The sequence below is a fragment of the Alligator mississippiensis genome, chromosome 4 (assembly GCF_030867095.1).
Source record: "Alligator mississippiensis isolate rAllMis1 chromosome 4, rAllMis1, whole genome shotgun sequence".
Taxonomy (NCBI): Eukaryota; Metazoa; Chordata; order Crocodylia; family Alligatoridae; genus Alligator; species Alligator mississippiensis.
The window spans coordinates 142,191,028-142,218,669 of record NC_081827.1 but is presented as its reverse complement, the minus strand read 5'-3'; the positions used below and the strand labels follow the sequence as shown (position 1 = coordinate 142,218,669).

The 27,642-nt window shown below is 44.8% G+C and overlaps 1 long non-coding RNA gene across 1 annotated transcript in view; it reads left to right on the top strand.

The window, feature by feature from the left end:
* LOC109281892 (uncharacterized) overlaps nt 1–23,008 on the top strand; it is a 56,057-nt gene extending 33,049 nt beyond the window's left edge. The window contains exon 4 of the long non-coding RNA XR_002088676.2: nt 18,434–23,008. This is a non-coding gene — a long non-coding RNA (uncharacterized LOC109281892). The remainder of the gene's footprint in view (nt 1–18,433) is intronic.
* The last annotated feature ends 4,634 nt before the right edge of the window (nt 23,009–27,642 follow it).

Sequence of the window (27,642 nt, the reverse complement as noted above, 5' to 3'; positions counted from 1 at the left end):
CCTTCCCAAATCTATTTCACTCAGACTTGTGACTACTCTTTTAAAACCATGTGATGCCTTCCACTGCTTAGATACTTTCCAGGTTTCAATAGAATCCAGACCTTGCATTCCTTCAATCTCCATCCTGTGTTCTTCAGGGAGATGGTATTTGTCTTTCTTATCCATTTGTTGGGATTTTCCAAGCTTTTTCCTGGAAAACACACATTCTTGGGGTGCTCAGTGAGCAAAGTGAGGCAGTAATAGGAATTTGTGTGCATCCCTTTAGTTAAGGGTGGGGAGCCTCAAATACTAAAGGAAATGCTTATATTTGTTGGTTTTGATTACAATAACTTCAAATCACCAAACTGAAGAGGCAAGGCACAGGGGTAGAGCTAACACAGAGCCCTTTGAAATAGAGGAAGCCAGCTGCTTTTTACCTAAAGAGATGGAAAAATAAAAATATTTGTGTGCGTGGGTGATAGTAGCAATGGCAGACAGAGGCTACTGAATCATAACTAGGCCACTCTCTCAGCAAAAGGCCTTCAGAGATGCAACCTGTGGGGAAGATTAGCCTGTCACTCGGAGGAGGAACCTGGGTGCATTTGCAGACTTGCAAAGCGTGCATTTAGGTTGCTGAAAACTAAGTTTCAGATTTGCAAACAAAACCAAAGCCTGGGTATTTTTTACATGGGTTTGGGTTTTGTAATGAGAAGCTTGCAAAGCTGCAATAAACCTTGCACTGTGAGAAAAGGCACTTGCTTTCACCAGTGTGTGAGGGGTGACTGTTTTGAGACTATAAATTGCTTGCATGCTCATGATGACAGTTGTGATTTGGATATTTTCTCCGGTTATATATATAGTTTTAAACAAAGGTATGTTTCTGGTTGCAGCCAGTAGAGCATGTAACCCAGGGTTTGGAGAATAAATAGTCCACATCTAAAAACAGACAAGGGAAATTGGATAAACTTTCATAAAGGCATCAGGGCCAAACTACCTAACTTTTAGGTGGGTTCTGTTCTGAGTCTGGGCCCTATGTTCAATAAAGATCATGTGCTTTTAGAGCAACCTCTCTTGGTGCCATCGTAAATGGATTCCATATCATTTACAGGAAAAAATAAGGTTATATAGGGCACAGATTATCAGTGTCATGGGTTTCCAGCCTGCTCTTGTAGTTTTGGTGAAATAGTTCCAGAGCATGAACATGAAAGATATGTAAATGCATGCCAAGCCCTCCCTTTGCAGGTATGGACTTGGACTAGTTGATCCAGCGTCTGTGAAGGGGAGGGTTGAAGGAAGGAGGAGATAATCTAAAGCGGGGGTGGCTAGTGGCATGGGTAGCCTCTATGTGTGGCATGCAGTAGACTGGGATGGGAGCAGGCAACACACTGGCAGATAGGGCAAGGAGCAGAAAGCAGAGCAGCAGATTGGACAGAGAACATAGGGCATAAAGAAGAAAGCAGAGTATGAGATTGGGCAGGGAAAGGGATTGAAGTAGCACTTGGGGAGGGCACAGGGCTTAATTTGTGGCATGCCTGCTGTGGCAGGGCACTGTGTGTGCTTGCCACTTTAAGGGCCTGGAGCTGGCAGCCACCAGGTGCCTGATGAGGGCAGCCTCATCAGGGGCTGAATCAGGGGCTGTCTATATAAACAGGGCAGTTTGACTGCTGGAGGTCAGGCAACAACATTGCCTGGCTGGAGGGCTGCTGAGATCAACTGGAGGTAATGGAGGAGCTGTAAGGGATGGATAGGAGGCTCCTGCTCCTGGGCATGACCTAAAACTGCACCCTGCTGGGAGTGGGTGGCCTGGTGGGGCTCTCAGTGGCGCGGGAGTCCCCAGGAAATGCCAGGCCAGTTACCACCCCAGTGACAGGTGGGTCAGGGTGCCAGTCGGGGCTAGGGCTACCACCCCTAGCCCCCACCACTGGGTGGGTAACCCTGTTTGTGTGAAGGGCCCAGAGGGCAGACCCCTGGAGAGAGTGAGGGGCTAGAGACTCAGACCTGATCAAGAGAGTACCCTCAACTGGCCCATGCTGGGGCCAGGACCAGGATGGTCAAAATGGCCAGGGGCCCTCCACGAGGGATGCCCAAGAGCCGGGGGCCTGGGGTCCTGACTGGCCTGGAGATGGGCCAGGGCTGGTAGCCAAAGGTCCTGGGGGGACCACACCCGAGAAGGGAAAATAGTTTCGGGGAGCTAGGTAGCCTGAATGAAGGTGGGGTAGGCCGCCTGAATGTAGGGATCTTGGAGGGGTCCTGATAGGCAGATTCTTGGGCCCAGTTTGGGGGCCGGTGATTGATGAGAACATCTAGTGATTGATGAGAACATCTAGATGCCATCTTGGGCTGTGGTGTAGGGGAGGAAAGGAGCCGCCAAGAGTACCCCCTGGCATTAGGGCAGCAAAATGGGCAGCCTCCCGCTTAATTGACATCTGTTAATTAATCAATTAACATCAAGGTGTGGTGGGTGAGAAGGCAGGTGGTTGGCTCAAGAACAGGTGGGCGGGCCACAGAGATCGGCCCTGACCAGGCCTCCTGTTACACCTTCCAAAATGGTTGGCCCTTACTCCTCTATTGTAAATGATGTTTCCCTGAGATGGCAGTGGCAATGGCATTTATCCCAGCAATCATGCAAGCAACTTCAGAATAGCTTCTCCAGTTTGGGGGAATATCTGCTCCATTTGGGAACACTGAAGTTCACAAGGCATTTATTCTGTGCCACCCATCCACCTTAGCTGTGATCTTGTTAGTTCTTGTAAGCAAAGCATGTTTAGGCTTGATCAGTACTTGGACGGGAAAGCAGCAGAGAAAAGCCAGATGCTGAAGGAAATTGTGTTGGTGACTCAGTAGGTGGCATTCTTCCCTCTTCAGTCGGTATTGAACCTGTTGCCCAAGTATGGTGATAGGGGCCCTGGGCTGCTGGAGATGGGGATGAGATGCAGAAACCAGGTCCTAACCCCATGTGGTCATTAACGAACTCCCGGTCTTTTCCCAATAGCAAGGATGTTAATCCTCATCTTCTGGCCAAACTGCAGTTTGGATTATGTGTTTTACTTACCTACAATTACTATAATCAAATGCTGTAGCCTTCTTCACTTCCTGTCCTATGGTATTATCATGCATCATGGGGTAGGTGCTGCATTTCACCAGTCGGCCACCTTTCAAAGGAAAATGAAGGGCAAAATTATCTGCTTATATCCATGCTGTGGGTCTCTGTGTGCTTTAAACTCACATTGGTACTGATGAAGCATTTGCTTAGGTAGGAAGATCCTCAAGTTATGATGCCATGAGGAACATAGAACAGAATTTAACCCAGGGTAAGTAACTCAAGGATGCAGGGCTTAAGCCTACAAGATTCTTTGCACCCTGCCCACATAAGTTGCCTCAACATCTAAAAGCCAAGGGAGCACTCCGATAGCCTTTGGAATAATAACTACTTTGGACAACTGGGGCCAATATATTTATAATGCCCAGTGTTGCCATTTATACCTGTGCTGGGTGGGCATGAAATGCTACTCGGTCTGAACAACTGTCTTGCATCTAATCCACAGCTGCTTTGCCAAGGATCGTACAAGGCCAGAAGCAGGAGGGCATCAGGCCTTGTATCCTATAATCTAAATAGGTAATTGTTTGACATTTGCTTTCTTTGGGTAGAATTGTTGCAACAGCCCCAATGGTCTGTGGAGAAGAGAGAAGCGAGATTGATGAGGTGAGGTGATATCGTTTTTGGACCAACTTGTTTTGTTTGGGACATGCTGCCAATGGTTTAAAGATGCTTGAGAAAAACAAATGAACAAAAAGGCACTTCCTGGAGGCATCTGCCTTCTCTTGGTAATACCCAAGCATTTTACTCTCCTGAAACACACCCAGTGCTTTTTGTAGAGAATTCAGTGTGTGGGTGTCATATCAATCATTTAAAAATAAAAAAGTTGCTCAAGGGCAGGAGCAGCAACTGTGAGACTTCTGAATGTTTTGTTTCACAAGGAAGCTGTGTCAGAATCCTTGTTCAGTGGCTTATACAATTTATAGCCACATTTGTTTCATGCACATTAGCAAAAAGTTTCAAGATGTATGGAGTAGGGTCTAGTATTGTTTAATATTTTCATGAATGAATTACAAGATGGGATTGAGTGCACACTTAGGAAATTTGTAGATGATTCCAAGTTGACTCCCAAGCTGCAGATACTCTGGAGGGTAGGCTTAAGATCCAGAATGACCTTGACAACGTAGAGAAATGATCCAAGATTAATTGAATGAAACTCAATAAGGACAAGTGCAAAGACCTGCACTTAAAACAGTCACAAGCACAAGTATATACTGGGGAATGACTGACTATGCAGAAAAAGCCTGAGGCATTACAGTAGACCATCATCTGAATATGAGCCAACAAAGTGCTCTTGTTGCAAAAAAGGCGATAGTGTACTGAGCCATAGTATTAGGAATGTCACTTGCAAATAAGGGAAGTGATCCTTCAGTTCTGTTCAGCACTGGTGAGGCCATACCTAGAGTAGTGTCTGCTTTTGGGCCCCTCACTTCAAGACGTGAACAAACTGCAGGCTTCTGAAGAGCAATGAAAACGATTAAAGGTCTGAGAAACATGACGTATGAGGAAAGGCTAAAAGAAATGGGATTGCATAGTTTGGATGTAGTTATATGGAGAATAGTGATAGACTATTATCTGTGGCCATAGGGTACAGGACAAGGAACAATAGTCTCACATTGCAGCAAGAGAAATTTAGTTTGGAGATTAGGCCAAATTTTCCCACTATGAAGTTTGTCAACCATTGGAAAAGGCTACCCAGGAAGGTGGTGGATTCTCCAACCTTGGACATTTCTAAGAGCAGGTTAAATAAACACTTGACTGGGGCGGTTTAGTCAGGGGTAATCTTGCCCTGGACAGGGGATTGGACAAGTAGCCTCCTAAAGTCTCTTCCAGCCCTACTTTTCTATGATTCTAAAAGTGCGTGCCTGCATAAGATCACAAATTCAAATTTTTAAATGCATTTGTTGCCTAAAAACTGGTACCTGGATCTTTATTTGACACCCAAACCAATGGTCTCCTGGTGTTTCATGACAAATACTGTTCGGTTTCTTTTCTCCACTACTCATATTGGAAGACTGGGCCTGAACCTTGTTCCCCTGATGGTTATGTTTTTTCCTTTTACAGTATTTGCATTTAGAGTTCAGATTTTCAAGCTTTTCTCCAAAACCATGAGGGCTAGAAACTTCTTTTATGCACAAAGGCTAACATTATCAGGTAATCATCTTCTTGCAACCACATTTAAGGAAAAACTTTGAACATTGTGAAACTTGTGAGAAAAATCATGGGAACTGGCAACCCTGGAATTGCTGGGTGGGTGCCCAGTACTCTCGAAAGTCAGGCCTACAATTCAGATTAGGGCTCTTGGCAACCAATTAGGTGTTCAGATAAGGGTTCTTGGCAACCATGTTTGAAAATGCTAGTCTAAGCAGTTGGCTGAGTAATAAAAATATCTCCTGTTGCATCTGATAGGAAAATATTTATAAAGGGTATCAAATCCCATCCTTCAGAATTTACTACCTATTGTTGGAAAATAATTTTTACAATTGGAATATTGTATAATCACCAGTGACCAGATTTTATGCCTTCCTTTCTGACATCTGGTAATCTTTTTTTTTTTTTTAAGGAAAAAAAAAAATGCAGCGCTAGATGGGCCCAATGTAGCATGATCAAATTTCCTGTAAATTCTTGTTTTTAAGTAAATGTCTACAGTGTTAAGCAAAGGAAGGAAAATACCAAAGAAACAAGGGGTAGTGGATTCCTTTCATCCCCAAAATTGCATGGATTTAGTCAAGAATGTTTTACTGGCAGCCCCTCTCTAGCTGCTGCTTTTTCATTACTTGGGTTCCCTCCTCATTCTCCACTTGTGATCCACTGCATCCTCTGGTTGGATACTCAGATCTCCTGCATCTTTCCAGACATTTGTTTTTCCACCTCATCCCTGGTGGCCTCCTGACAATTGGAGTTATCACTCTCTCTCCTGCCTCATCATCTCAAGCATTCCTGAAGCTGTCTTGTGCTGATTTTTCTCCTCCTCCAGGATATGCACAACAAATCCCCTAGTGCTTGCATAAATTCCTCTTGCTTTCCATCACTGCATCCTATTTGTGGTGCACAGGTAGATATGATGTTCCAAACCTTGGTTTTCTTTGGGAGCTTTGCTGCCATTAATCAATTTGATGCCTGACGATGCTGTTGGTGTGAAGTTTAGTATCCTACTCACTCCATTTTGCTTTGGCATTTGCTGTTGTAGAGTATTTTGTAACTAAACAGCACTCAGTTCTTTAGCACTACCACTTTTTTGCTTTGTCTCCTGAACACCTATAGCACCTGAGCTCTAGACCAGTGGTGCCCAACCTTTTTGTGTTTCAGGCCCGATGGGCAGTGCTTGATTTGTCTGTGGGCCAGATCTCACCAGTGGTCATTATCTGCTACTCAGGGTGAGCGCAGCCCCATCAGGCCATACGAAGTCGGACATGGGGCAGCCTAGCTCTGAGCCAACCACTCAGGTGAAGGGGACTTGGCCTGGCCACAACCCAGCCCTGGGTGGTGGGGAGGAGGGGGCATGACCTGACCCTGATCCAGCTGTGAGGAGTGGGGTGTGGTCTGGCTCTATGGGGAAAAGAGGGCATGGCTTGGTCCCAACCTGGCTGAGTGGAGGGAAGGGGACATGACCTGGCTTCAGCCCACTGCACAAGACTTGGGAATTTGGAAGTGGGGGAAGGGGGGGGGAAGTATTAATTGTTACTGCTCACCCACTGCCAAATTTCCCAACCTGTGGAGAGCCCTGCAGCCCACATCTGGCCCATGGGCTGGAGGTTGAGCACCTTTCTATGAGACCTTCTCACGCTGCAGCTGCCTATCCTGAATACGCCCCCTGCCCTTAACTAAAGTCAGCCTGCACCTAACTGTGATGAAGGGATGAAATTCTGGAAAAATGGGATAGCTTCCTGAAGCTATGCCATCCATGACAGCCCTTTGCACTGGCCATAACCCTGACCCACTAATTTCTTCAGCTACATCTATAGATTTTGCAGTAACCTTTGACTATTTTTCACAACAGCTACGACATCCTGCTGCATGTTGCTTCCAAGAAATACTCTAACCTTATTTTCTTTTTGTAATCCAAGGTTCATTCAATAAAGCTGGAGCAGGTTTTACCTTCAGATGCTCTCCTTGGTGCCAGCCATAGTTACCAACCATAATTGTTAGTACTACCTTCATTAGCCAGCTATTACCAGAGTTCTTGCTCTTTATCTTGCCTGCTGCCCAAGTTGGTACATCAGCTGTGAGCATTCCTCATGGATAGCATCTCAGGAAGCTATCCCGTACTTCTAGAAGTGTATTCATTCAACACAGCGAGGTGCATGCTGGCTTTAGTTGAGGGTTTGAGGAGAAACCCTTCTATTTGAAAAGACTGTAATACCTGCACATGTCATTCATTTAGCCACTCTTTATATACCTAATAGTAAATATATCTTTAGGTTGAAAAGAGTTCAATAGCTCACCTTAGTAATGCTGTCATAGTATCCTGGATCCATTGGGTAGTTCAGTTGCTTGGGACTCCCATGATGTTCTGCCCCCTCTTTCCAAGAAGGGTAAAATCATGAGAAATGTAGCTCAACCATGGAACATGGCTTGCTGGTCTCTCAGAGAATTGGAGTCCAAAGCACAGAGGTCCAAAGGCACTGACAAATGAATTGGATCCATACCAGGCCCTCTTTACTGAATGGATGGTCCAGGCAAAATGTCAATGCTGGGACATGAGTGGCCACATTTGGGGAATCAAGGTTACCAGACTGGAGAACTGTAATATCAAAGCCAGAATTGCCCAGACACTTCCTATGCCTCTCCCTGGTCTTAAATAGATGTGGCTGGTCAGATGTTATGAACCAGCCACTTAGGTCCTAGGAAGAGGATGGAGTCTTAGGCATTGAAGGAAGTCTTAGGGATGCACCATCCAGGCTCTGGGAGGAGCAAAACAGGTAGAAGGCTGGGATAGGCTGTGGTGTTGGTCAGGCCATGGCCCTGAGCTTGAGGGTGCAGACCTTACACTCCAGCTTCCTCTAGACCACAGGTTCCCAAATTTTTTCTTCTAGATTTACCAGCTGCCTGCATATCCCTACCAGTGTACATTTTATATTTTAACCCCTTAAATGCCAATTATTATTTACTGAAAATTGAATCTGCTATTACACAATTTCTCCTGCATACTCTCCAGAGATATTTGTGTACCTCAACACATACCACAGTTTAGGAAACCCTGCTCTAGACTCTGGGTGTGGAGGGAGGGGTTCATTCCCTCCAGCTGTTTCCTGTGGAATCTGGAAGGATTTGAACCTTACTGTCGGGGTACTGGAAAGGGGCCATATAGGGGAGGGAGGGAGGGAGCCCTCTTCTGCCATGTGTCGATGAGCTGGGGAAGTGACCAGAGAGGGATCCAATTCATTTGCATGTCAGTAATATGCAGTGCATTATGGGACACTTTTGTTGACAGGTCGATAAATTCTGGAATTGGGTAAAATACTATGAGTCATGTATGAAAATGAATGAGAAAGAGAATGGTGTAAGATGTACCAGCAGGCTGTATCATGTAGTACGATGAGGCTGATACTATAATACCATGTAGTATAATATTACCCTAACCATACTGTAGTCTGTAGTGATTGGGTGAAAGGGCCCTGCTCAGGCTCTGGTTAAAAAAAATAGCGGGGAAAAAGGAAGAAAAAGATTCCCTGTAGGACTGATCCTATAACATGCTAAGGATGGAGTGAAGCTTCTGAATGCCACTGATTCACTTACCAGAAGAAGAGAAAGTGAAGAAGGTCCGTCTAGAAGAGCCTTTGGGCACATCCCAGGCATGTGGGTTTGCAGCAGCTCAAATAGGAGTGGCATAAATTTGAGCTGGGGATTTTTGCTTCAGTGCATGTGCCCCAACATGCACTTCGTTGTGGGGCAAATTGTGCCACTTGGGGCAAAATAACAGTGCCCAGTTCCTCTTGGATCTGCAGTCAGAGGGAGCAAGTGCCTGGGGCAAGCACTTTGTATGAAAGACTTTGGGGAGGGAGAGTCTTCCTGCCCAGAACTATAGGGTGGCATTGCTTCTGGTGTGACAGTATTGCTCCTAAAAACTGCATACCATATGGAGGCAGAGACTGACTTGCTCTAGGACCTGGACTCCTCTGAGCTACAAAAACAGAGTGGCATGAAGTGGAGAAAAGTGATTACTGGCAGCTATTTCACAAGCCTCACAACTGTGGGAGGAGGGCTGGGTTCAGGACTGCTGCCAATGTCCTTTGGAGGAGCCGACTCACCTACTAGTAAATTATTATTCAGGTTTTTCTATGCTATCTTTATATGTATTTCTCCCTTTTTGCATTTATTAAAGTTTGGTTAACCCCAGGGACTCCCTGCTTGTGGATGGGAAAATTTTCATCCTCATGAGCACCTTAGTGGTGTCATTTAGTATTTCCAGATTTCGAAGTGTGTGTGTGTGTGTGTATGTATGAGGGGTGGGGAAGGGTAGGGGAGTGGAGCTAGCTGGTATGATTTGAGTTTGCTAGCAGAAACCCCTAGATCCTAGCCCTTCATACTGCCAAACAGTGACTGACAGAGGGGTTACATATCAAATAACTTCAAAGTGCAGAGCTACAGAACTGTTGCCTTAGACTTCATGCTTAGTTGTCTTGTACAGATGTTGGAAATAAAGTATCATGTTTAATTTATATCAAGCTATTTCAAGGTAGATAAACCCAACCTCTATCCATATCCTCAGAGGAAAGGAATGAATGATAGCAATGACTTGACTTACCAAGCATAAAATAGGCTCCCCTCTCTTGTTTTCATGAGAGACAGTTTGAATCAAATAAGGTTTATTTCCTGACCTGCCTTGATGTAGTTCCTTCACTGAGCAAGCTAGTTTTAATAGATTCATAGACTGTAAGACCAGAAAGGACCTTGGAAGATCATTGGGTTCAGCCCCTTGAACCAAGCAGGAAAGATAACTCTGACTTTGAAGAAGTTTTTCCTGATGTTGAGTTTGAAACAGTCTTCCAGGAGTTTGTGGCCATTACTCCTAGTTTTCCCCTTGGGTGCCCTGGTGAACAGTTGTTCACTGAGCCCTTGATGTACTCCCCTACTGTAGTGGTAAGCTGCTACCAGGTCCCCTCTCAGCCTTCTTTTCCTCAGGCTGAAGAGCCCCAGATCCTTCAGCCTTTCTTTGTATGGCTTGCCTTTTAAGACTTTGATCATATGGGTGGCTCTTCTTTGGACTCTCTCAAGCTTGTACATGTCCTTGTTAATTTGTGGTGCCCTGAACCGGATGCACTACTCCAGCTGTGGTCTCACTAGTGCTGAGTAGAGCAGAAGAATAACCTCCTTGGTTTTGCTGGAGATGCACCAAATGATTCATGCGAGAGTATTACTTGCCCTACTGGCTACAGCATCACACTGATGGCTCATCTTCATACTTTGCTCCTTAGTTTGCATGGGTACCACTGCCCCCTATGGGTGAAACAAAGACCTACTGAAATGTCTCAGCTTGCGACTAGAGGTGCATCCATCTTGGACTGGAGTCAACCAGTCTGGAAGTAAATACAACGTGATATATGAACCTAGGCATTCAGTTACAAAGTTAGAGTAGTGACCTAAGAGGAGCAAGGACTTGCTGCAGAAATAGTGGCAAAGAGCTGTAGAGTGGTTCCGAAGGCTGAAATTCGTTTTCTTAAACCAATCTTCAAGTCACTTCTAACCAAATGTACAGGTATTGCATTCGCTGGCTGCATCTACATGAGATGCTGACTGTGCAGTTGTTAATGCACAGTCATTTAGTACTTGTATAAACAAGTACTAAATGACTGGGCAGTAACCCAAGTACTGTGCAGTAGTGCCAACAAATGTCTTTTTTTGTGACACTACTGCACAGTAGCCTAATTGTTGCCATGCAGTGCTACTGCATTGTAGTATTGGGTTACTGCACAGTCAGTGTTTTGTGTAGACATGGCCACTTAATAGATACTTCCTCAAAGGCTTCACTGCTCTGGAAAGCTGAATTGCTTTAAGCCTACTGGGAGGTGTTAAAACTATGCCAAATGCAAAATGGGGCTGCAATTATACTATGAAAACTCTTTACATTGGTATAGGCTATTGTTATGTGGGAAGGGCAATAATCTATATTAGTATGTAGCATTAGTATACCAATATGACTGCATCCAATCAGATTTTGTACCAGTATGATTCTATTGGTAAAGGAATCAACCCCTCCATGCAAATATAGTGATATCATTACAAAAAACTGCATACAGATGAAGCCCAACAGAACAGCGAGTAAAATTCATCTCATAAAATGATGTGTTGCCAATAGTCAGTCCAGTCCATTATAGTCAATGGGCCTGACCTAAATGGCATTCTATCTCAAGAAAAAATTCCCAATCCCTTTCATGGGAGAGAGATTAGTTCTCAGGGAAATGGTACCTAAGAAGCGTCAGGAATTTCTTTGGGAATAGTATCAAGACCATAAGAAGAGCAAGCTGGTCATGGGGTGAGAAATAGAAGGGTTTGGCAGTGCAGTAGGTGATGCAGATGGGGTTCATTTGGTGAGTGGAGGAGGATTCTAGCAGACCAAAGGACAGGAAAAGTTGGGAACAGTTGTCACTGAAAGCCTGCCTCATTAAGCATTTGCATCAGCTTTCCTATCCTTTGTGAGCAGGGAATATCAGCCTTTCTTGGTTGCTTCACCAGACTGCTGCTTCTCACATCCTTTACCTACCACAGAGCTGTCTCCAGGCTGGGGCCTGGTGAGTATCTCCTGTGAGTCCCTGTGTTCAGTTGTGCAAATGAATTCAGGGCCTTCCAACTTCCCCTGGAGTCCAGAGAGGCCTCACAAAGTGCCATAATTCTGTTTTGAAGACAGGAGGGGACCTGATGTGGGGGAAAAGGAAAATTTGCAGTGGAGAAACAGGAGGCAGAATCTGAATCAGTCTGGAACACAGACTTTCCCACAGGCTACCTGAATCCCAAGGGCTGCCAGTTGGCCAGCATTAGACTAAGGTCCTGACCCCCTGCCCTCTAGTACTCAGGCATGCAATCACTTTGCAGCTCATAAAATCAGCCACGATGCCTGACATGAACTCGCATATGAGAGGGGAGCAGTGACCTCTAAGTACTGCCCTCAAGGAAATGGTGCAGGCTGCTCATTTCAGAAGACCCCTTTAGTTTTGACCTTCTATTGTATAAAGGCCATAGTGTTGCAAAGCCCTGGCTGCAAAGCCTGAGCTATTCTCTGTTCAAGAGTGGCCACATGCACTCATTCAACCCTTCGTAGTTCCACATTTTCTTTTATTTATTGAATACAGAGGTTTGTGTGTATGTGTGCACGCATGTATGATATAATTGTAAAAGTGCATGAAACCTAAGCCGTTAAGGTGCATTTACACAGCAAAAGAACTACTTGGATGGATTTACCTGATTTAGTGGGTGACTAGACTGCTGCAGATGTGGTAGGAACAGAGCTTAGTAAAGAATCTCATATACTGTTTCATGACTCTTGAATTCTTTAATTTCAGCTGGCTTGGTTGTTAGTACAGTCCTGTAAACTGCAAACTCACTACACAATGGAAAATGGTCAATGGTGCATACCAAACTGTAGACAGATGTCAAGGAGATGAGCTCTTATGGTTAGAGTTAACACTGGTTTTAGTGCCATTTATAATGCAGAAGAAGGTGTGAACAACATATCAAGGACTAGGATGTGATCTCCTTTGTCAAATATTAGTGAAGACACAGAGAGTTTGATTATATTGAAATGACTCATGAGTAGCTAATTTCCAGGACAAGCGAGGACATATTAATTTGGTAGAAGGTACTGATATGAGATGGGTTGTGCACAGTAGTGTAGGCAGAGAGAGAGCACAAAGAGATAGAATAGTGCTTAGGAATATGATCATTAAATAAGCTAATCCATTTGGGGGAAAATATTCTGAAACGACTATTTGGCAGGAAGGAGAACTTTGGGAAGTAATCATGCTGAGAGACTTCAGGGTGATGAGAGCAAATTAGATGTGAGTCTGCAATGCTGTAAGGCAGGCAAGGAAAGTAAATAAAATTTCAGGCTGTGCACAGAGGCATCAAGTGATAAACCAAGGAGGTGCGAGTCCACCCCTCTCTCATTCTGGTGAGACCACATCTAAAACACAGCCTACTTTGCTGTGGACAGGATGGCTTGTGCAGAGGATGTTGATGCAGGCTCAGTGGGGAGCATGGTCACAATTGCTAATGGTACAATTTGGAGGAAATGCTGAGCCTCAAGTAAGCAAAACACATGAACACCTGCTTAACATGTGACCCAGGCCTAGAACTCCAATAGACTTGAAGTTAAACATGTACTAATGGGTTGAGACTTTCCAAAGCATCTAGGCCAGATTTTACAAACATACAGGTCCTCTCTGCCCGCTCCACACCGTGCCCTCCCTGGCCAATGCCTGCCTGCTCTGTTCAGTAGGGGTAGCCATTCTTTCAGTTAAACATGCTTGAGAAAACTGTCTTGAGTATAGTTGACCCAGGATTGCACCAGAAAAAAGGCAAGCAAAATACTCTAGAGATCTAGGGTCAAATGCTGCTCCTTTGAGCAAGTGAAAGTCCAGAATGATGCCACTGGAGTCACTTGAGTTATTCTGCTCTAAGAAGGATACGCCTGGGAGGTGGTTTGCATTTCTGTGACAACCTTCCTCCAAGAATTGCTTCAGCAATCAGTGCAGGAGCTCTCCACCTTCAGATGAACATTATGATCCCCATCAGTGTCATAGCAACTAAGTTTGGCACTTGGTGCAAAGCCTGCAGTGGCAGCCCATTTTCACCCTATACACAGATCTGGGGGAAATCCAGGGGACACCCCCCCACCATGCTTGCCCAGGAGTGCAAGCAGCAGCGGGAACCACCTTCCCCCTATCCCTGCGCCCCCTCAAACGATCCGCTCATGGCTCTGTCCCACGCCCTACTCGGGCTGCGCAGCACCTGTTGGTGCTCCTTTGCTTTGGTGCCTGGGGCAGTCTCCCTGCTCACCCCCACCTTGCTACGGCACAGATCCCCATTTCACAGGGAGCGGCACTGCGGTAGAGGAAAGATTGTGCACAAGTTGGTATCAGAGCTAGGCGCAGAAATTCAATCACCTTGGCTCTCAGCTCATGGCCTTTATCTATTTTACAGATAAAGGGAAGTTTCTGAAAAATTCCGATGTTGGGAGATGCCGGGATTCCCCCCAGGGTCAAAGAGCATTCAGTACAAACTGGACTCTAGCGAGTATAGCCAGGGATAGAAAACCAGAGAAATACCATGCATTATTCAGATGCTTGTGAACAATTCAGAATGTGAAGGTTGGGAGGCAGGGGGGGAAAAATGGAGACATGAACAATTCAGGTGGAGGACTGGCAGGAATTCAAGAAGAACATGGGAGGGCTGGCTATACAATGTGTCTTTCACTAGAATTGATGGCTCATACATACTTCAGGCAGGTAGTCGGGCCAAAGAGCACTGCTAAGTGCCAGGATTGCCTCAAGGGAGCTGCAGTTCTCTGTGAAAAGGACACAGTGTTTCTTGGGGTCTCAAATCCACCCAGTCATCAGCTACCTCAGAACCTGACCCCAGTCCAGGGGTGCTTAGTTTTAAGCACATGTCTCCCTGTTCAGCAAAGCTCTTCAAGACATGCTGACATTTAAGCAGTCATTGAAGTCACACTCAAGTTCACCGACTTTGTCTCCTGGCTCTGAACATAGCACAACACGGAGCTTAATCAGTGGATTAGAGGGATTTGATGTTGTTGTGGCCCAGAACAGCAGGGGTCTGACCTCAGTGATCCAGGTCTCTTCCTGTCCTGGGTTCTTTGAACATCATAGCAACAATACCAGGGGAGGTATAATCCTTCTTTTTCAGGTTATAAATTAAAGCAGAAAGGTTAAGTGACTTAACCAAGGCCATGAGGCTCCCTTGTTCTGAGTCCTGGCATCAGTTCACTAGACCAGTTGCATCTTAGACAACTAAGCTGCCACTCCTTGTGGCTGGCAATAGAGGGTGTTGCTGGTTGGTTCAGGGAGCCATTTAGCAGCCCGGAGGTGGCTTGTAGAGGTCTTTACACCATTTGTAGCATCACTGACACCACAGTTCCATGGAGAACCCGTGAGGAGATTTGGAGCAAACCTGAAGTCAAAGGAGGTTGGCCATTGATGTCCATGTGACCAGGGTTTTATCCTGGGTCCTATTCTTGGGTCTTCCATGGACCATGAGTCCATCCCTTTTTTTTTTCTGTATCTCTCCCCTCACCCGACACTGTCTGTCTTGTCTGTTTAGGATGTTATCTCTACAGGTTAGGGGCTGATCCTTCTTTTACATGTGTATAGCACCAAGCACAGTGAGACCACTGCTCTTGGTTGTAATCCAAAACACCATGGCTTGGAATTCCCTCAATAACAGAAGGAGATGTATTTCTCCAAGACTCCTCCAACCCTCCCTAAAATGAAGAAGCTGAGGATACCTATAGTGTGAGTACGTAAATAGGGATTTTTTTTAAAAATTATTATGACATGATGGGTGTCTCTCTAGGAAGAGAACAAAACACATTGTACTGCAGTGCTGTGCACTGGCTGGACACATAGGTTCTGGTTTAGTTCAGGCTGGTCTTCAGATTGCCATGCATAACAGGAGAGTTAAGTATATAGTTCCACTGGTCTACTTTTGCATTCAAACATCATTTGTGATTGAACAAAATAGATTTCCCAGAGATCTTTGGTGCATTGCTTTGTGTACCATGTTGATAAGTTTTATGTGTTTCAAATGTTCTTACATGACAGGAACTGCTGCAAACGTTGAGGGGGATGGAGGAAGTGAAGCACCCGGAGAAGGTGAAGATTCCTAGGACAATAAAGCAGCATCATGACAATGCTGCAGAGCACCTGGGGTGGCTCCTGTCCACAGGAGCTATGGCAACTTCTACCTGATGCTGCCATTGCAATCTACCCTGCCATCCCCGTTGGTGTCTGGGGCAGTTGCCCTGTTGTCCCATCCTAGTTACACCACTGCAATAAAGATGACTAAAAGTAATTGTGGAGGATTTGGGAAACAGAATCTTTCCCTGCCCAGGAACAGGAGTAATGTTCGTGAAGTCTGTGGAGCTATGCTGCTATAAATCTGGTCTAGGGATGATCAGAACTAAACCCTAAGCATATGGTTCACTATTGTTTCCTGCACCAGCACAAAGACTTGGGACACTGTTGATATTTTGGGGGGCTAATGGATGGCCCTAATGCCCACAAAAGTCAATGGAAGGATTCACAGTCTTCCTGCCAGCTTCAGTGGACAGTGTGTATGGCACTATTCCCCACTGCTTGCGTAAGTCATGGGCTCCTTAAGAAAGATGTGGTTAGTACTCATTGCAGTGTTCCCTTCCTGGTACAGCCCACTGAGTCACAGAAGGAATGAACATTGGTCCATCCTCAGCTCACCAGGCTTGGCCTCTAAGCTTTCTGTAGCTCCTGGCACCATCAGCCAGCTATACTTTACAGGGCTCTCCAGAATGCAGTCAACTAAATTAGAAAAGCATCTTGCATGGCAATGTTGGAGAAAAGGAGTGCATATGCTGTTCTTCCTCTTCTGTTTAGCTCACCTGTGCAGTGCTTGGTGGATTCTGATTTTTGGTGGGGAGTGAAACTACCTTGGCATCTTGGTGTTTATGCCATAGATCAGGGTTGGTAACCTACAGTCTATGAGCCAGATCCAACCAGCAGACCTTGAGGGGCTTCTGTGATGTTTCAGCAGTGGGGGTTTTGGCCTTGTGGAGCTTTGCCTGTGCAGCAGTCAGGTGATGGGAAGAAGCTGTGTTGGCACTGGAAGGGAAAGTAGTGACTGTGAGGGTGGTGGCATGGATTGGGTTGGAAGTGACCTCCGCTTACAGAGAAATTCTGTTAAAGCTATCTCCCACTCCAAAATGTTGCTGACCCCTGTTTTAGACAATACAGTTGCTTGGGTCAATCAGCAAGCTTTACAATACTTGGAAAAATTGCCTCTGTAATTTCTTTTTTCTTTTCTTTTTTTTTTTTTAATTCCAGTGCTCCCATAAATTTTGGCTATTTTGTTTAGTTGGTGTCTCATGGTGGTACAAAATACCCACCCTTCTTCCCAGGAAGAAATGCTATGAGTCAGATGTAGTTAGGCCACTGATTTTTGCCACCTGGATTGGCCCATACTTACAAAGATACCTGCAGTCATGTTTAGTACAGAATTCATCTCGTGGAGCAGTGATGAGGGCAGAAAGAGACCTGGATTCTCTCTCAGGGCTCCATTACTAACTCACTGTGCCCTTGGGAATGAATCGTTTATTTGTGCTGTGCCTTGGTCTCCCCAGGCATAAGGTGGAATAATAACACCTCCCAACTTTTTTTCTTTGAGCATCCTTTGTGCTGTAGAATTGCCTGAGATGACTAGGGGCTGGGCTTAATGACCCGGAACGTCTCTTCTAGTCTTATAAACCATGCTAATGCCCTTGAACTGCAACAGAGGAAAACATAATTGTACTGTGTCAACCAGTTCATGACAGCTTAGTCCTCTCATGGGCCAGATTTAGGCATCAAGCCAGAATAAGGAATGATAAAGAAATATGAAGAAAAAAAGAAATAGAATACAATACAATATATGTGCATGTGTGCATGCATCTCTCTCTTTCTTTCTCTCTCTCTCTCTCATTATATTATTTCTTTTTCATACATATATATTACATTTCTTATATATATGCACCACTACCAAATGTGGAGCTAACTATTTAAAATATCAAATATGCAAATATTAAAAAAGAGGTAAAGATTTAGGTAGGTGCTGATACACAGGGATGTAGGTGTCCTAATCACTGTCAAAATAGTGGTTAGCCATTGGCATTCCAACCCCAAATTTTCTCATAGACTAAAAACTTGGTCGTGTGTAGCATTTTTGTAAAGAACCAGTTCCTACACAATTGTACAGTTTACAAAAGACTCACACCTGGAAAATTAATTTAACTTTTCTTCCACTCCAAACCAGAAATGTTTTTGATTGGCTTCTTTTTGTCCTGTTCAAAAATCTTCCAAGTTATTTTTCTATAAACCTGTGTAAGATCTCCATCAAAGCCACTTGCTCTCATTCCTCTGAGTAGCTCATGCATAAACTTACACCTTTTTATTATTATTTTGGTTCTGAAATTGACTTTGGAAAAAAAAAGAGCAGCTAAAATTCTTGGAGTTATTAATCTAAATCTCCTAGCTCAGGAAAGGAGGGGGAAAAAAAGGGGGGGGGGGCGCAGAGAGAGGAGGGTTGGCTCACATTTCTGTTAGAGACAATAATCAATGCCCTGACAAGCATAGATGAAAAAAAATGTGTCAAAAACCCGCTTTATATTTTAAACAGACCATGAAAGACGTTCGAATTCTTCATCTGGACAAAAAGAGTGAGTGAGAGAGAGATTTCCTGCTACCACTCAGCGAGAGGGCGCTTCACGCTTCCCTTTGGGATGTTACACGGCCAATTGTAAAGCCACGTCATGTGAACAGATGGCAGCAAAGGATCTCAGCTTTCACTGAGAATGGGTTAAAGATCTGATGCCTGGAATGGTGGGCTAGACAGGGCCCAGCAGCGGGGGCTTTCTGTCCTGTGACAGCAAGACGTCTCCAAGGCCTGCTGGGGTGGCAAGAATCCTTACACCAGCACCTCGGCAGGTTCTCAGCAGACCGGCACCAGCTAAGCCTCAGACTTGTATAGGCACTTCACATTTAAGAGCATGTCTAATCCAATCACCAGCAGATTGGAAGCTATCTGTGTACCTCCCAGATAGTTTATTCTTGCGGGCTTGAAAACAATCTTCTCCTCGTCAGCCTTCCCTGTTGTCTTCCTATCAATCTGTGTAACCAGTGGAGCTCCCCCCTCGGGCACAGGGAGCTAATCCTATTTATTCAGTCCATCAATTTAACAGCTTTAAATATTTGCATCGGTTAGATGGACGCGCCCGAAACATTAGCGGCATCACTTGGTAAGTCAGAGAAGGGGGACCGGTGGGAGGCTGCCTTCCCATGCTGGCAGGAGTAGAAAAAGAAGTCATTCAAAGTGCTGAAGATGCAAGGCAGGCTCATATACACACATGTATGCCTGTGTACGAAAGTACACTACACATATGCAGCTCATTACCCTCCACTATCCTCATGCACATAAATGCCAGCTTAGTTTTGCTCAGTGCAGCACCCCTTTCTCTTGGCAGTCTGGCACCTTTATACTCAGGCTTTAAAGTAAATGGTGGAACAAGCTTCTGTCCTCACCTGATCCAAACCATTCCGAAAAGCTCAAGTCCACTCACTCTTTAGGAGCTGGTTCTTGGTGGTCTGGCGGAGTGTGTGCCTGCCTGGGCCCGTGCAAGCTCCTAGCAGGTAAAGTGCCTCATACTCAGAGGATCTGTGCTGTGGTCACATACGTGTAAATGGAAGTGCAGTGTACAGGGTAATAGGGAATCTGGTGCAATGGGTCTTTGTTTCAGAAATGATTCTCAGCCACCCTCTCTGAATGTCTGATTAAAGCAGCCACATAATTATGAAGTGTATTTGCTGACTATGCTCCATACTCCTCCTGGCAACTCTGGCTTCACTAGGTCACACCTTCAGGGGCTCTGTGCATTTCCCTGTTCCTGTCCCCTGCAACCTCTCTGTGTGACACGCTCCCACCCCACTCTGCATCAGGGGCTGCCTATAACTCTCTCCCTTCTCCCTCATGTTTCCCTCTCCATGTGCAACCCTCCCATTATTTCCCATCCTCACCCCTATGCTGCAGGCTCTGTGTGATTCCCCCCCCCCCCCCAAAGTTTCTCTTCTTTCTAGAGTTTCCTTTGCCCTCGTATCTCCCATTCTCTCCCCTGCCAATGGCTCTGTATACACCCACATTGCCCTCCCCCAGCCAGATTCACCCTATCCTTCCTCAAATCCTAGGGCTCAGTATAATTCCCCATCTTCTTCTTGCCTTTGCTGTTCTTATTTCTTCTCTCTCTCATTCTGGGTGCAAACATTATCAACTCAATGAGGAAAGTGGGGCTGCGCTATGATGGGGTGTTATGCAGGTTGGCATGGAAGGCTGCCATCAACCAGTTCTTGGATGCCCAGAACTAGCACAAGCAGCAGGTGGAAGGGGAGGAGGAAAGGAGCCACTGTACCTCCTATTACTTCCTCCCAGTGTTTGACTTTCCCCTGACCTCTGAGCTTTAAGGACTAGGAACATTTCCCAGAGTGGGAGAACTAACTGAAAGCACCATCCAAAAGCTGTGGCATCACATTCAAACAGAGCAAGGCCACTGGGTTGATTGTCAAGCCCTGCAGGCTTGGCCAGTGAAGCCAGTGGAGCTTGCTTACTTACTGGAGCTGTGTAGATTCCTATTTTAGAAGTTCCAGGGTCAGCATCCTTTACTTCAAATGTGAGGGCTCTCATGTCTGCTTACACTGGATTGGGTTAGCTTCACTGCCTTGGTGCTGGTCAGGCAGCGCACTCATAAACTGCCCTCAGTTGCCTTGCTAGGGACTCCCATAGGGTTAGAGGAATCCCAAGTGCATGTAGAGCTACAGCAGAGGTGTGTGTTAGGGGTGTTTCCTATGCCTGCTGTGCCATGGCTGGCAGACCTGAGGGGACCATTACCAGCTAGACTGGCACTTGGGCAGCTGCAGATCCCAGGACACTGGGGATAACAGGAAGCGAAGAAGAGAACCAAGTAGCCCTAGGATGTTTTCCAACCATTGCTGACTAGAGCTAGGCCTCAGCAGAAGATATAGATTGACACCATCAGCATGGAGTGATACAGAGGGAGGCTCAAAAAGGGCAATGCTGCTTCCAAATGGTTCTTGTGCCCACTCCAGTGTGCATGAGGCAGCCTTTGTCCTTTGTTAACACTGTGGACTTCTATAAGCTATGCATGTGCCCTTATGTCTTTCAGCAGTTCTGCAGTGGGACTTTTGTCACGTGTAAGACAAGCCATTCCTCTTTTGCCATAGCTCCAATTCAGCCATACAAACTAGTCCTTTAAACCATGTCTTAGGCCAGAGCCATGGGAACTAGCAGAAAGCCAAACCTACCTCAGATGCCTTGGATGCCTGCAAAACCCACAACCATCTAGGTAGATTCAAAATTAAAAAAGGAACCTTCACATCAACATGAAGATTGATTTGCATCTTTATGAATCCTTATCTGGTAAAAAGGGTCTTGATTCTGCTTCTGAAGACCTCCAGGTTCTTTTTAAAGAGAACAGTAGAAATTAATTTTTTTTCTAAAAGCATAACTCGAGGCTATTTTAGACAGCAACAGGACAGCATATTACTGTGAATCAGAGAAACATCAGCAATGCACCAAAAGCATCGCAGAGCCAATGAGATCAAACAAACTCCCTCTGGTTTACTCAAGCTCCACGGAAGAATTCAGCAAAGGATAAGGTCCAAAGAGTATGTTCTCTTCAGCTGACTGCATGCTGTACGCCAGACACACCCCGTGGAATCCTGAAATAATTCTTGAAGCACAAAATTATTTTCCCTCTAATGCTTCTATCCCATATGGAGCCAGTGTATGTGAGCCTGATCCAAGATGCACTTAGTGTTCTTTGCATTAACCCAGGGAACTTTTGGGCTCTGGATGCCCAAAGGCAAATTTTTAAGAGTGCCTGGACAGTGAGATGCTCCCTTCACAGCAGGAGCCACTACTAGATATTTAATGTGGCATCCTTTTAGCTGCCACATTGTTTTATATCATAATCCCATGCACTTGAATAGATGTTTTAAAACATGGGAATATAAGCATTGCTATATTGGAGGAGGTGAAGGTCCAGTTCAGCATCCTGCCTCACTCTGTATCGCATTGTGCAGTTCCATTTTCTGCTCTTCTTCACTGCTCCCTTAATACTCTACCAGTGCATAGCAGCAGAGACTTTGTTTCACTCATCTTTTCACATCTGGTCCCAGTAACATTTCTCTCTGTTTGTTATACCCAATTCCAAGAGGGGTGCTTCATTAGATAGGGGATTCAGTGGGTTCTTGCTCATTGATGAGTGTTTTTGTATCTTGCCCATGTTCCTAAATTAAACAATATGGGAAGCGGGGTGGGGGAATCAAATTCAAGAGCATTCTGGGCAGGTCTGAAATCTGAGGTTGCATCTAGTGTGGAACTGGGAAAAGGGAGCGACCCTGGGAATGATGGGGCATTAGAAGAGGAGAATGGAGCGGGAGTCGTGCTAGGGAAGTGACTGCACTAGAAAGGGAACCTCGCAGGCAACTGGGCAGATGTCAGAGGTGAAGATTAGGAAGGAAATCGGTGGGAGCCCCAAAGAGAGAGAGGGGTATGGTTGATGCTAGTGGGAAGTGAAGGAAATCAAGGAGACTGGGACAGAATGAAGTTGGTAGGTAGGAGACATGGAGGGTGGGTGAGAAACGTAGCTGGGAATTCAGGAAAGGAGAATGTGGGAAGTATGAATGTAAGGATTGAGGCCACTAAGCTGAGGCTACCCTCACTCACTAAAAGTAGATTAAATAGATTTCTAGGTTTGGAAGGGACCTGTTAGATCATTGAGTCCGACTCCCTGCTCTGGGCAGGAAAGAGCGCTGGGGTCAAGTAATCCCAGCCAGGGGTTAGTGTGGTGTAGAGTTAGTGTGGAGAGAACAAGGGAGAGAAAACTACTTAGTGAAAGAGAGTGAATGACTGAGTGCTGGGGCTTCACTTACATCCTTCTCTAAGAACATGAGGCTACCACAACTTACCAAGTAGGAGAATAGGATAAAACCCACCAGAGTATTGATGCTGATGTAAAAAAGAGATTATAATGAAGGTTAAAAATATTTTAGAAACAGAGCAGACACAGACAAATGCTATTAGTCACATATCTAACACAGTCATTGCTTCACATGTTCTGTGCCACATGAGTCATGACCACGTGTGAAAGCCATCAAGATAATCTGATCTGGAAGGGCTAAAAACCACCTTGGGGGGGGGGGGGGGCCTGTTCTGTACCCCATGTTCTCTTGGAAACCTAGGCTGAATTTGGTTTCATACGCAGAGACTAGTTCAAACTCAAAGAAGGTTTGGTTTCTGTGACTTTTGAATTAGGTCCATGGTGAACACAATAATGGAGTTGAAGCCTGTTGTGTGAAGTTCAGAATAGAGTTTTGCTCATCTTCTTACTCCTTAACATGACTCAGCTTATTTCATCATCTTGATAGTGTCATTCTTCAATTTCTTTCAGAGATGGCCACATAGACTCCATTTGTTTTTGAGAGTAATCATATACTGACGACCAGCAATTTTCAGTTATACCAGCATAAATTTAGAGTTTCTCCAGAGTTGGACTGTGCTTATGAAGCCATAGTATGGGACCAGAAATGAGGAGAATCGGTGTTATTTTTTGGTTACAGCACTGCTACATAGTGGGTGCATCTACATGTTCTTTAATGCGCCTTAGTTACTGTGCATTAAGTTTAGTACTTGGATAACCAAGTAATCAATGTGCAGTAACTGGCACTACTGGACAGTAGTACCAGCGCATGGGTTTTTACAGATGCTAACTGTGCAGTAGCGTATTAGCATGGGTTTTGCCCAGCACACTACTGCGTACTGTTATTAGGCTACTGCGCAATTAGCATCTTGTGTAGATGCACCCTATGTGACCATTGCTAATTTACTTAGGGTATGTATACATGATACAATGCAGAATTTTGTAGAGATGCCCATGCTAGCTCTGAATGATTTTCCACAGAGCTCACTAGGCCTGTCCGAGAGCCACACTAATGCAACTATACTGCTTCCAGTACCCAAGCCAGCTTGGGTGTGGCTAGATGGCAGTGCATTGTGTCAAGCAAACATACCCATACATTGCTGTTCACAACATTGCTGAATGGATATCATAAGTAAGTGCTCTCTGCATAGTCTGAATTTCATCAGTGAACACATTAGTCCAGCTGTGATATATAATTTTGATATTTTACATGAAGGATGGCAGGATACTTTTATCAGCATTTTGCTGGGAAATTTGATCTCTAAAGGGCCAAAAAGGGAAGAACACCATTTACATAAACATCAGAGCTTCAAACATTTCCCAGATGTTCATTAAACACTGAAAAATCAACCCTGTTCCTCTGCTTACTTTGAGATCTAAAGAGATCACAGCCTAAGATCAGGTTATGGCTATGGTAAATCATGTGATCCTGTTAGTCAAGGGGGCTATGTTGAACTTTGGGTATGGGTTGGATATATGCTTAGCTTTGAGGTACAGGTTGCTTTTATAATGGCTGGTGCTGAGCTTTGTGAATAATTCTTGTGGGTTTTCAGGCAATGCAAATCTCCCATGGTCAGCTGTACTGGCAAAATTTTTGCCACTCCAAAATTAAGCCAGAATAAAAGTGGTATAGTGAATACAGATTTCAGAACCTGAGGAAGCAAAAGGGTTGGGACTTGAGGTTCTAGTCTTGCCCCATCGCTTTTCAACATAGTTTGAAATATGGAAGTAGTTAACCATAGCCTAAAAAATACCTTTTCTGGTTGTCAAGCCCTAACCCCTACTCAAACTGAAAATCATACCACTAATAAAATCCTAATAGATACAAAGTCATAGAGCCTTAATAAATCTCTAAAGAGATTTGAAAAAAATGGATTGAGCCTAATCTATGCACAATTTTGGACCAATTCAAGACACCAATACAGTTAAAACAGTAATAATCTCCCTCATCAGGATGCAGCTTTACCAGTGCAGAAATTGTTATACTTTTTCAAATTTTGGAGAATAAACTATACTGCTGAAAGTACCTTTACACCTGTATAACTCCAACCAGACTAGGATTTAGCAACGATTTTACCATATAAATTTCTAAATGGGCATAATTATTTTGGTTAAAATTATGCTTAGCCAAGCCTTAAATGGAAATAGTGATAGGGAGGCTAAGGAGACGTAGCTCCTTAGAGTGATCAGAGCATAGGTAGACTATGGCAGCGGCAGCAGCAGCAGCTGGACTAGCAGCGCAGCGGCTGCTGTTTTTGTACTCCTATACCCCCCAAGTTGCCCAGGGCTGGTGCTCCCTTAGTTAAGCTACTAGGTAGACTGTTTAGAGCTGAGACAGAAAGCCCTTACATAAGCTTGCTTTTCTATCCTATGGGCCAAATTCTCAGCTGGTGTCAATGGGCCTGACCCCATTGCCAATTGCTTATGAATCCTATGATTTTAGTCAGGCTGACAATCCAGCCTATTGTCTTGATGACAATGCTAAGCACTTCCACATGCCCTGTGCATGCTCCTAGCTCCAGTAAAGTCTGCAGCCACCCCGTAGGGAAGGAGAGGTCAAGCAGGCAGGCACTTTTGCCGCCACACAGTAATTGAACAGGAAGTTCAAGAAAGAGAATCCTTCCTGGAGCTGTATTCAGTTTTCTACCCAGTTCATTTGCCTTTGGTTGTAAGTGCTTGATCTCCATAGGAAAGAGATTGTGGAGCAGCTGAGTCACATGCTCCTATTCTTGGGAAGCTGTTTTCTCAAGTGCTTTGATGTGAAGAGGTAAAGGTCAAATGCCCCACACCCTTCTAGCCATCCCTCAAGCACATTTAGTGCCTCACATTGCTTGAAGCAGGGTTAATCTCCTTTCCTTTCCTTTCTTCCCCACCTAGCAGACCTTGCTATCAGCTTTAAGTTTAACTGGAGCAAGATCAGCCATACCACAGGGCTTCCCTTCCCTGAAAATAGTAAACCAAGTGTCCTTGGTTAGCCGCAGAAGAAAAGACACAGCCTACAGATCCCTGATGACTGCGGTGGTTCTGCACACTGCTGTGAGCCAGTACAAGCAGGCAAATTCCAAGAACATGTAGTCATCAGCAGCTCTGTGAAGACAGGAAAGTGGTTGCAAATGCTTTCTGCTTTGCACAAGAAAGAAAGAGAGATGAAACCACAGTCTGGCTGTAACCTCACTTCTGGCTTTCTGATAATCTGCTGGTTAGAAAACTTGCTGAAGCTCTGTTGTACCAGTAGCTAGGTAGGTGCAAAAATAAACTGGGCAGATGCAGAAGGAAGTTGTTTTATTACTGGTTAAGTCATGTGAAGGAATACAATAGTAACAGATACAAGAGAGAATGGAGAGAGAGAGCCCTCCCCAACTCTGTCCCTTCCTCCCTCTATAGCTGGGTGAATGTGGTATGCTGGGATACAAAGACTTCTTAGATCACATGATGTAACCATCCACTTCAAGCCAATGCAGAACTGGTTTGCCACAGCACGGCGCTCTTTAGGACATTAAGCAGTGAAATCTCTAGTGACTCAAGTAATGGGGCATCCGCCTCATCCCTTAGGAGATTATTCTGAGCACTAAGAGACCTCATTGTTCAGAAGATTTTTCCTGATCTTTTGCCTAAATTTTCCATTTCTTAGCAACAGCTTTGTGCTCATTGGTATTTGGTATTTGTAAGCAGATGAGGAAACATGATATATTTTGTCATCAAGACAGAAAAGCTAGAGAATGAGGCTGACTCTTCTTGAACTTGAGTCTCTAGTCTAAAGTTTACCTTAGCATTGTGATAGCAGCAGGTCATCCACCCTACCCAAATGTGAAAAGAGGTGAAATTGGGGAGCAAAGGTGACTTTAAAGCTCCTTTGGTGTTTTAGTGTATTCTGGATCTCAGAGAGGAACTAGTTTGGTTCCCAGGACAATTTAAAGCAGCCCCAGGGCTATTCTAATTTGAGCCAGTTTGTGCCCGTCTCTGTGCCAGGTGAGATCAGTTGGATCACAGCATGCTGTAGTTGCAACTCTGCTCTCTCCTGCATGCCCTAACCTGGGAGCTGAAGGAAGAGCTTCAGGCAGCATGGAGGTGGTACCACTTGGGAATCCCCCAGTACTAGGATATTTCCTTAGAAGCTGGTTGTGCTATGCAGCCATGTAAAGGGGCCACAGAACACAGAATCTGGACACACCTATCAGAATAATAGATTTCATATTTTCATTATTAGGAGAATTTACTGAGATCTGGATTTGCCACTGTACGTGTCCTTTAAAAACTTGCCAAGTTTGCTTTAGAACAGCAGATAACATGACTGTGGTATTTGTGGTATTCCTTGTGCTACGCTTCCCATTCCAGCAGAGATCTCTGCATTTACATCAGCAGAAGATCCATCCCAGTGAGTTTAGGGACAGAATGAAATAAGTGAACTTTCACAACAGAATAATTAGCCCAGAAGCTAATGTACCTGTGTTGTTCACTTTCAGAATGAAAGTTTTGGTTTACATGATGCTGCTCCAGAATTTCTGGTCTTATTGCACCAAATAACTGCAAACTCTAGGGTGTCTTTCAGTGAATATAAGTTACATTTGCTGTAGAAAATAATGGCTCTGACACGGCATACTTCTTAATTAATTCTCTCCATAGAAGTAGGTCCAACTTCAAGCCTTGGTTAGCATAAGTCTTTCCTGCTTTTACTGCTGTCTTTGTTTCTCTACCCAGTGCACCGCAAGTGATAAATACCCTACATGAGACACCAGCGTGAATGTCATTATCTCTTGGATAGGGCTGGAAAATGGAAGAGTGTCTGCATTAGGAGTACAGGTAACAGTTACTATTCCAAAAACTCCATGCATTTGTT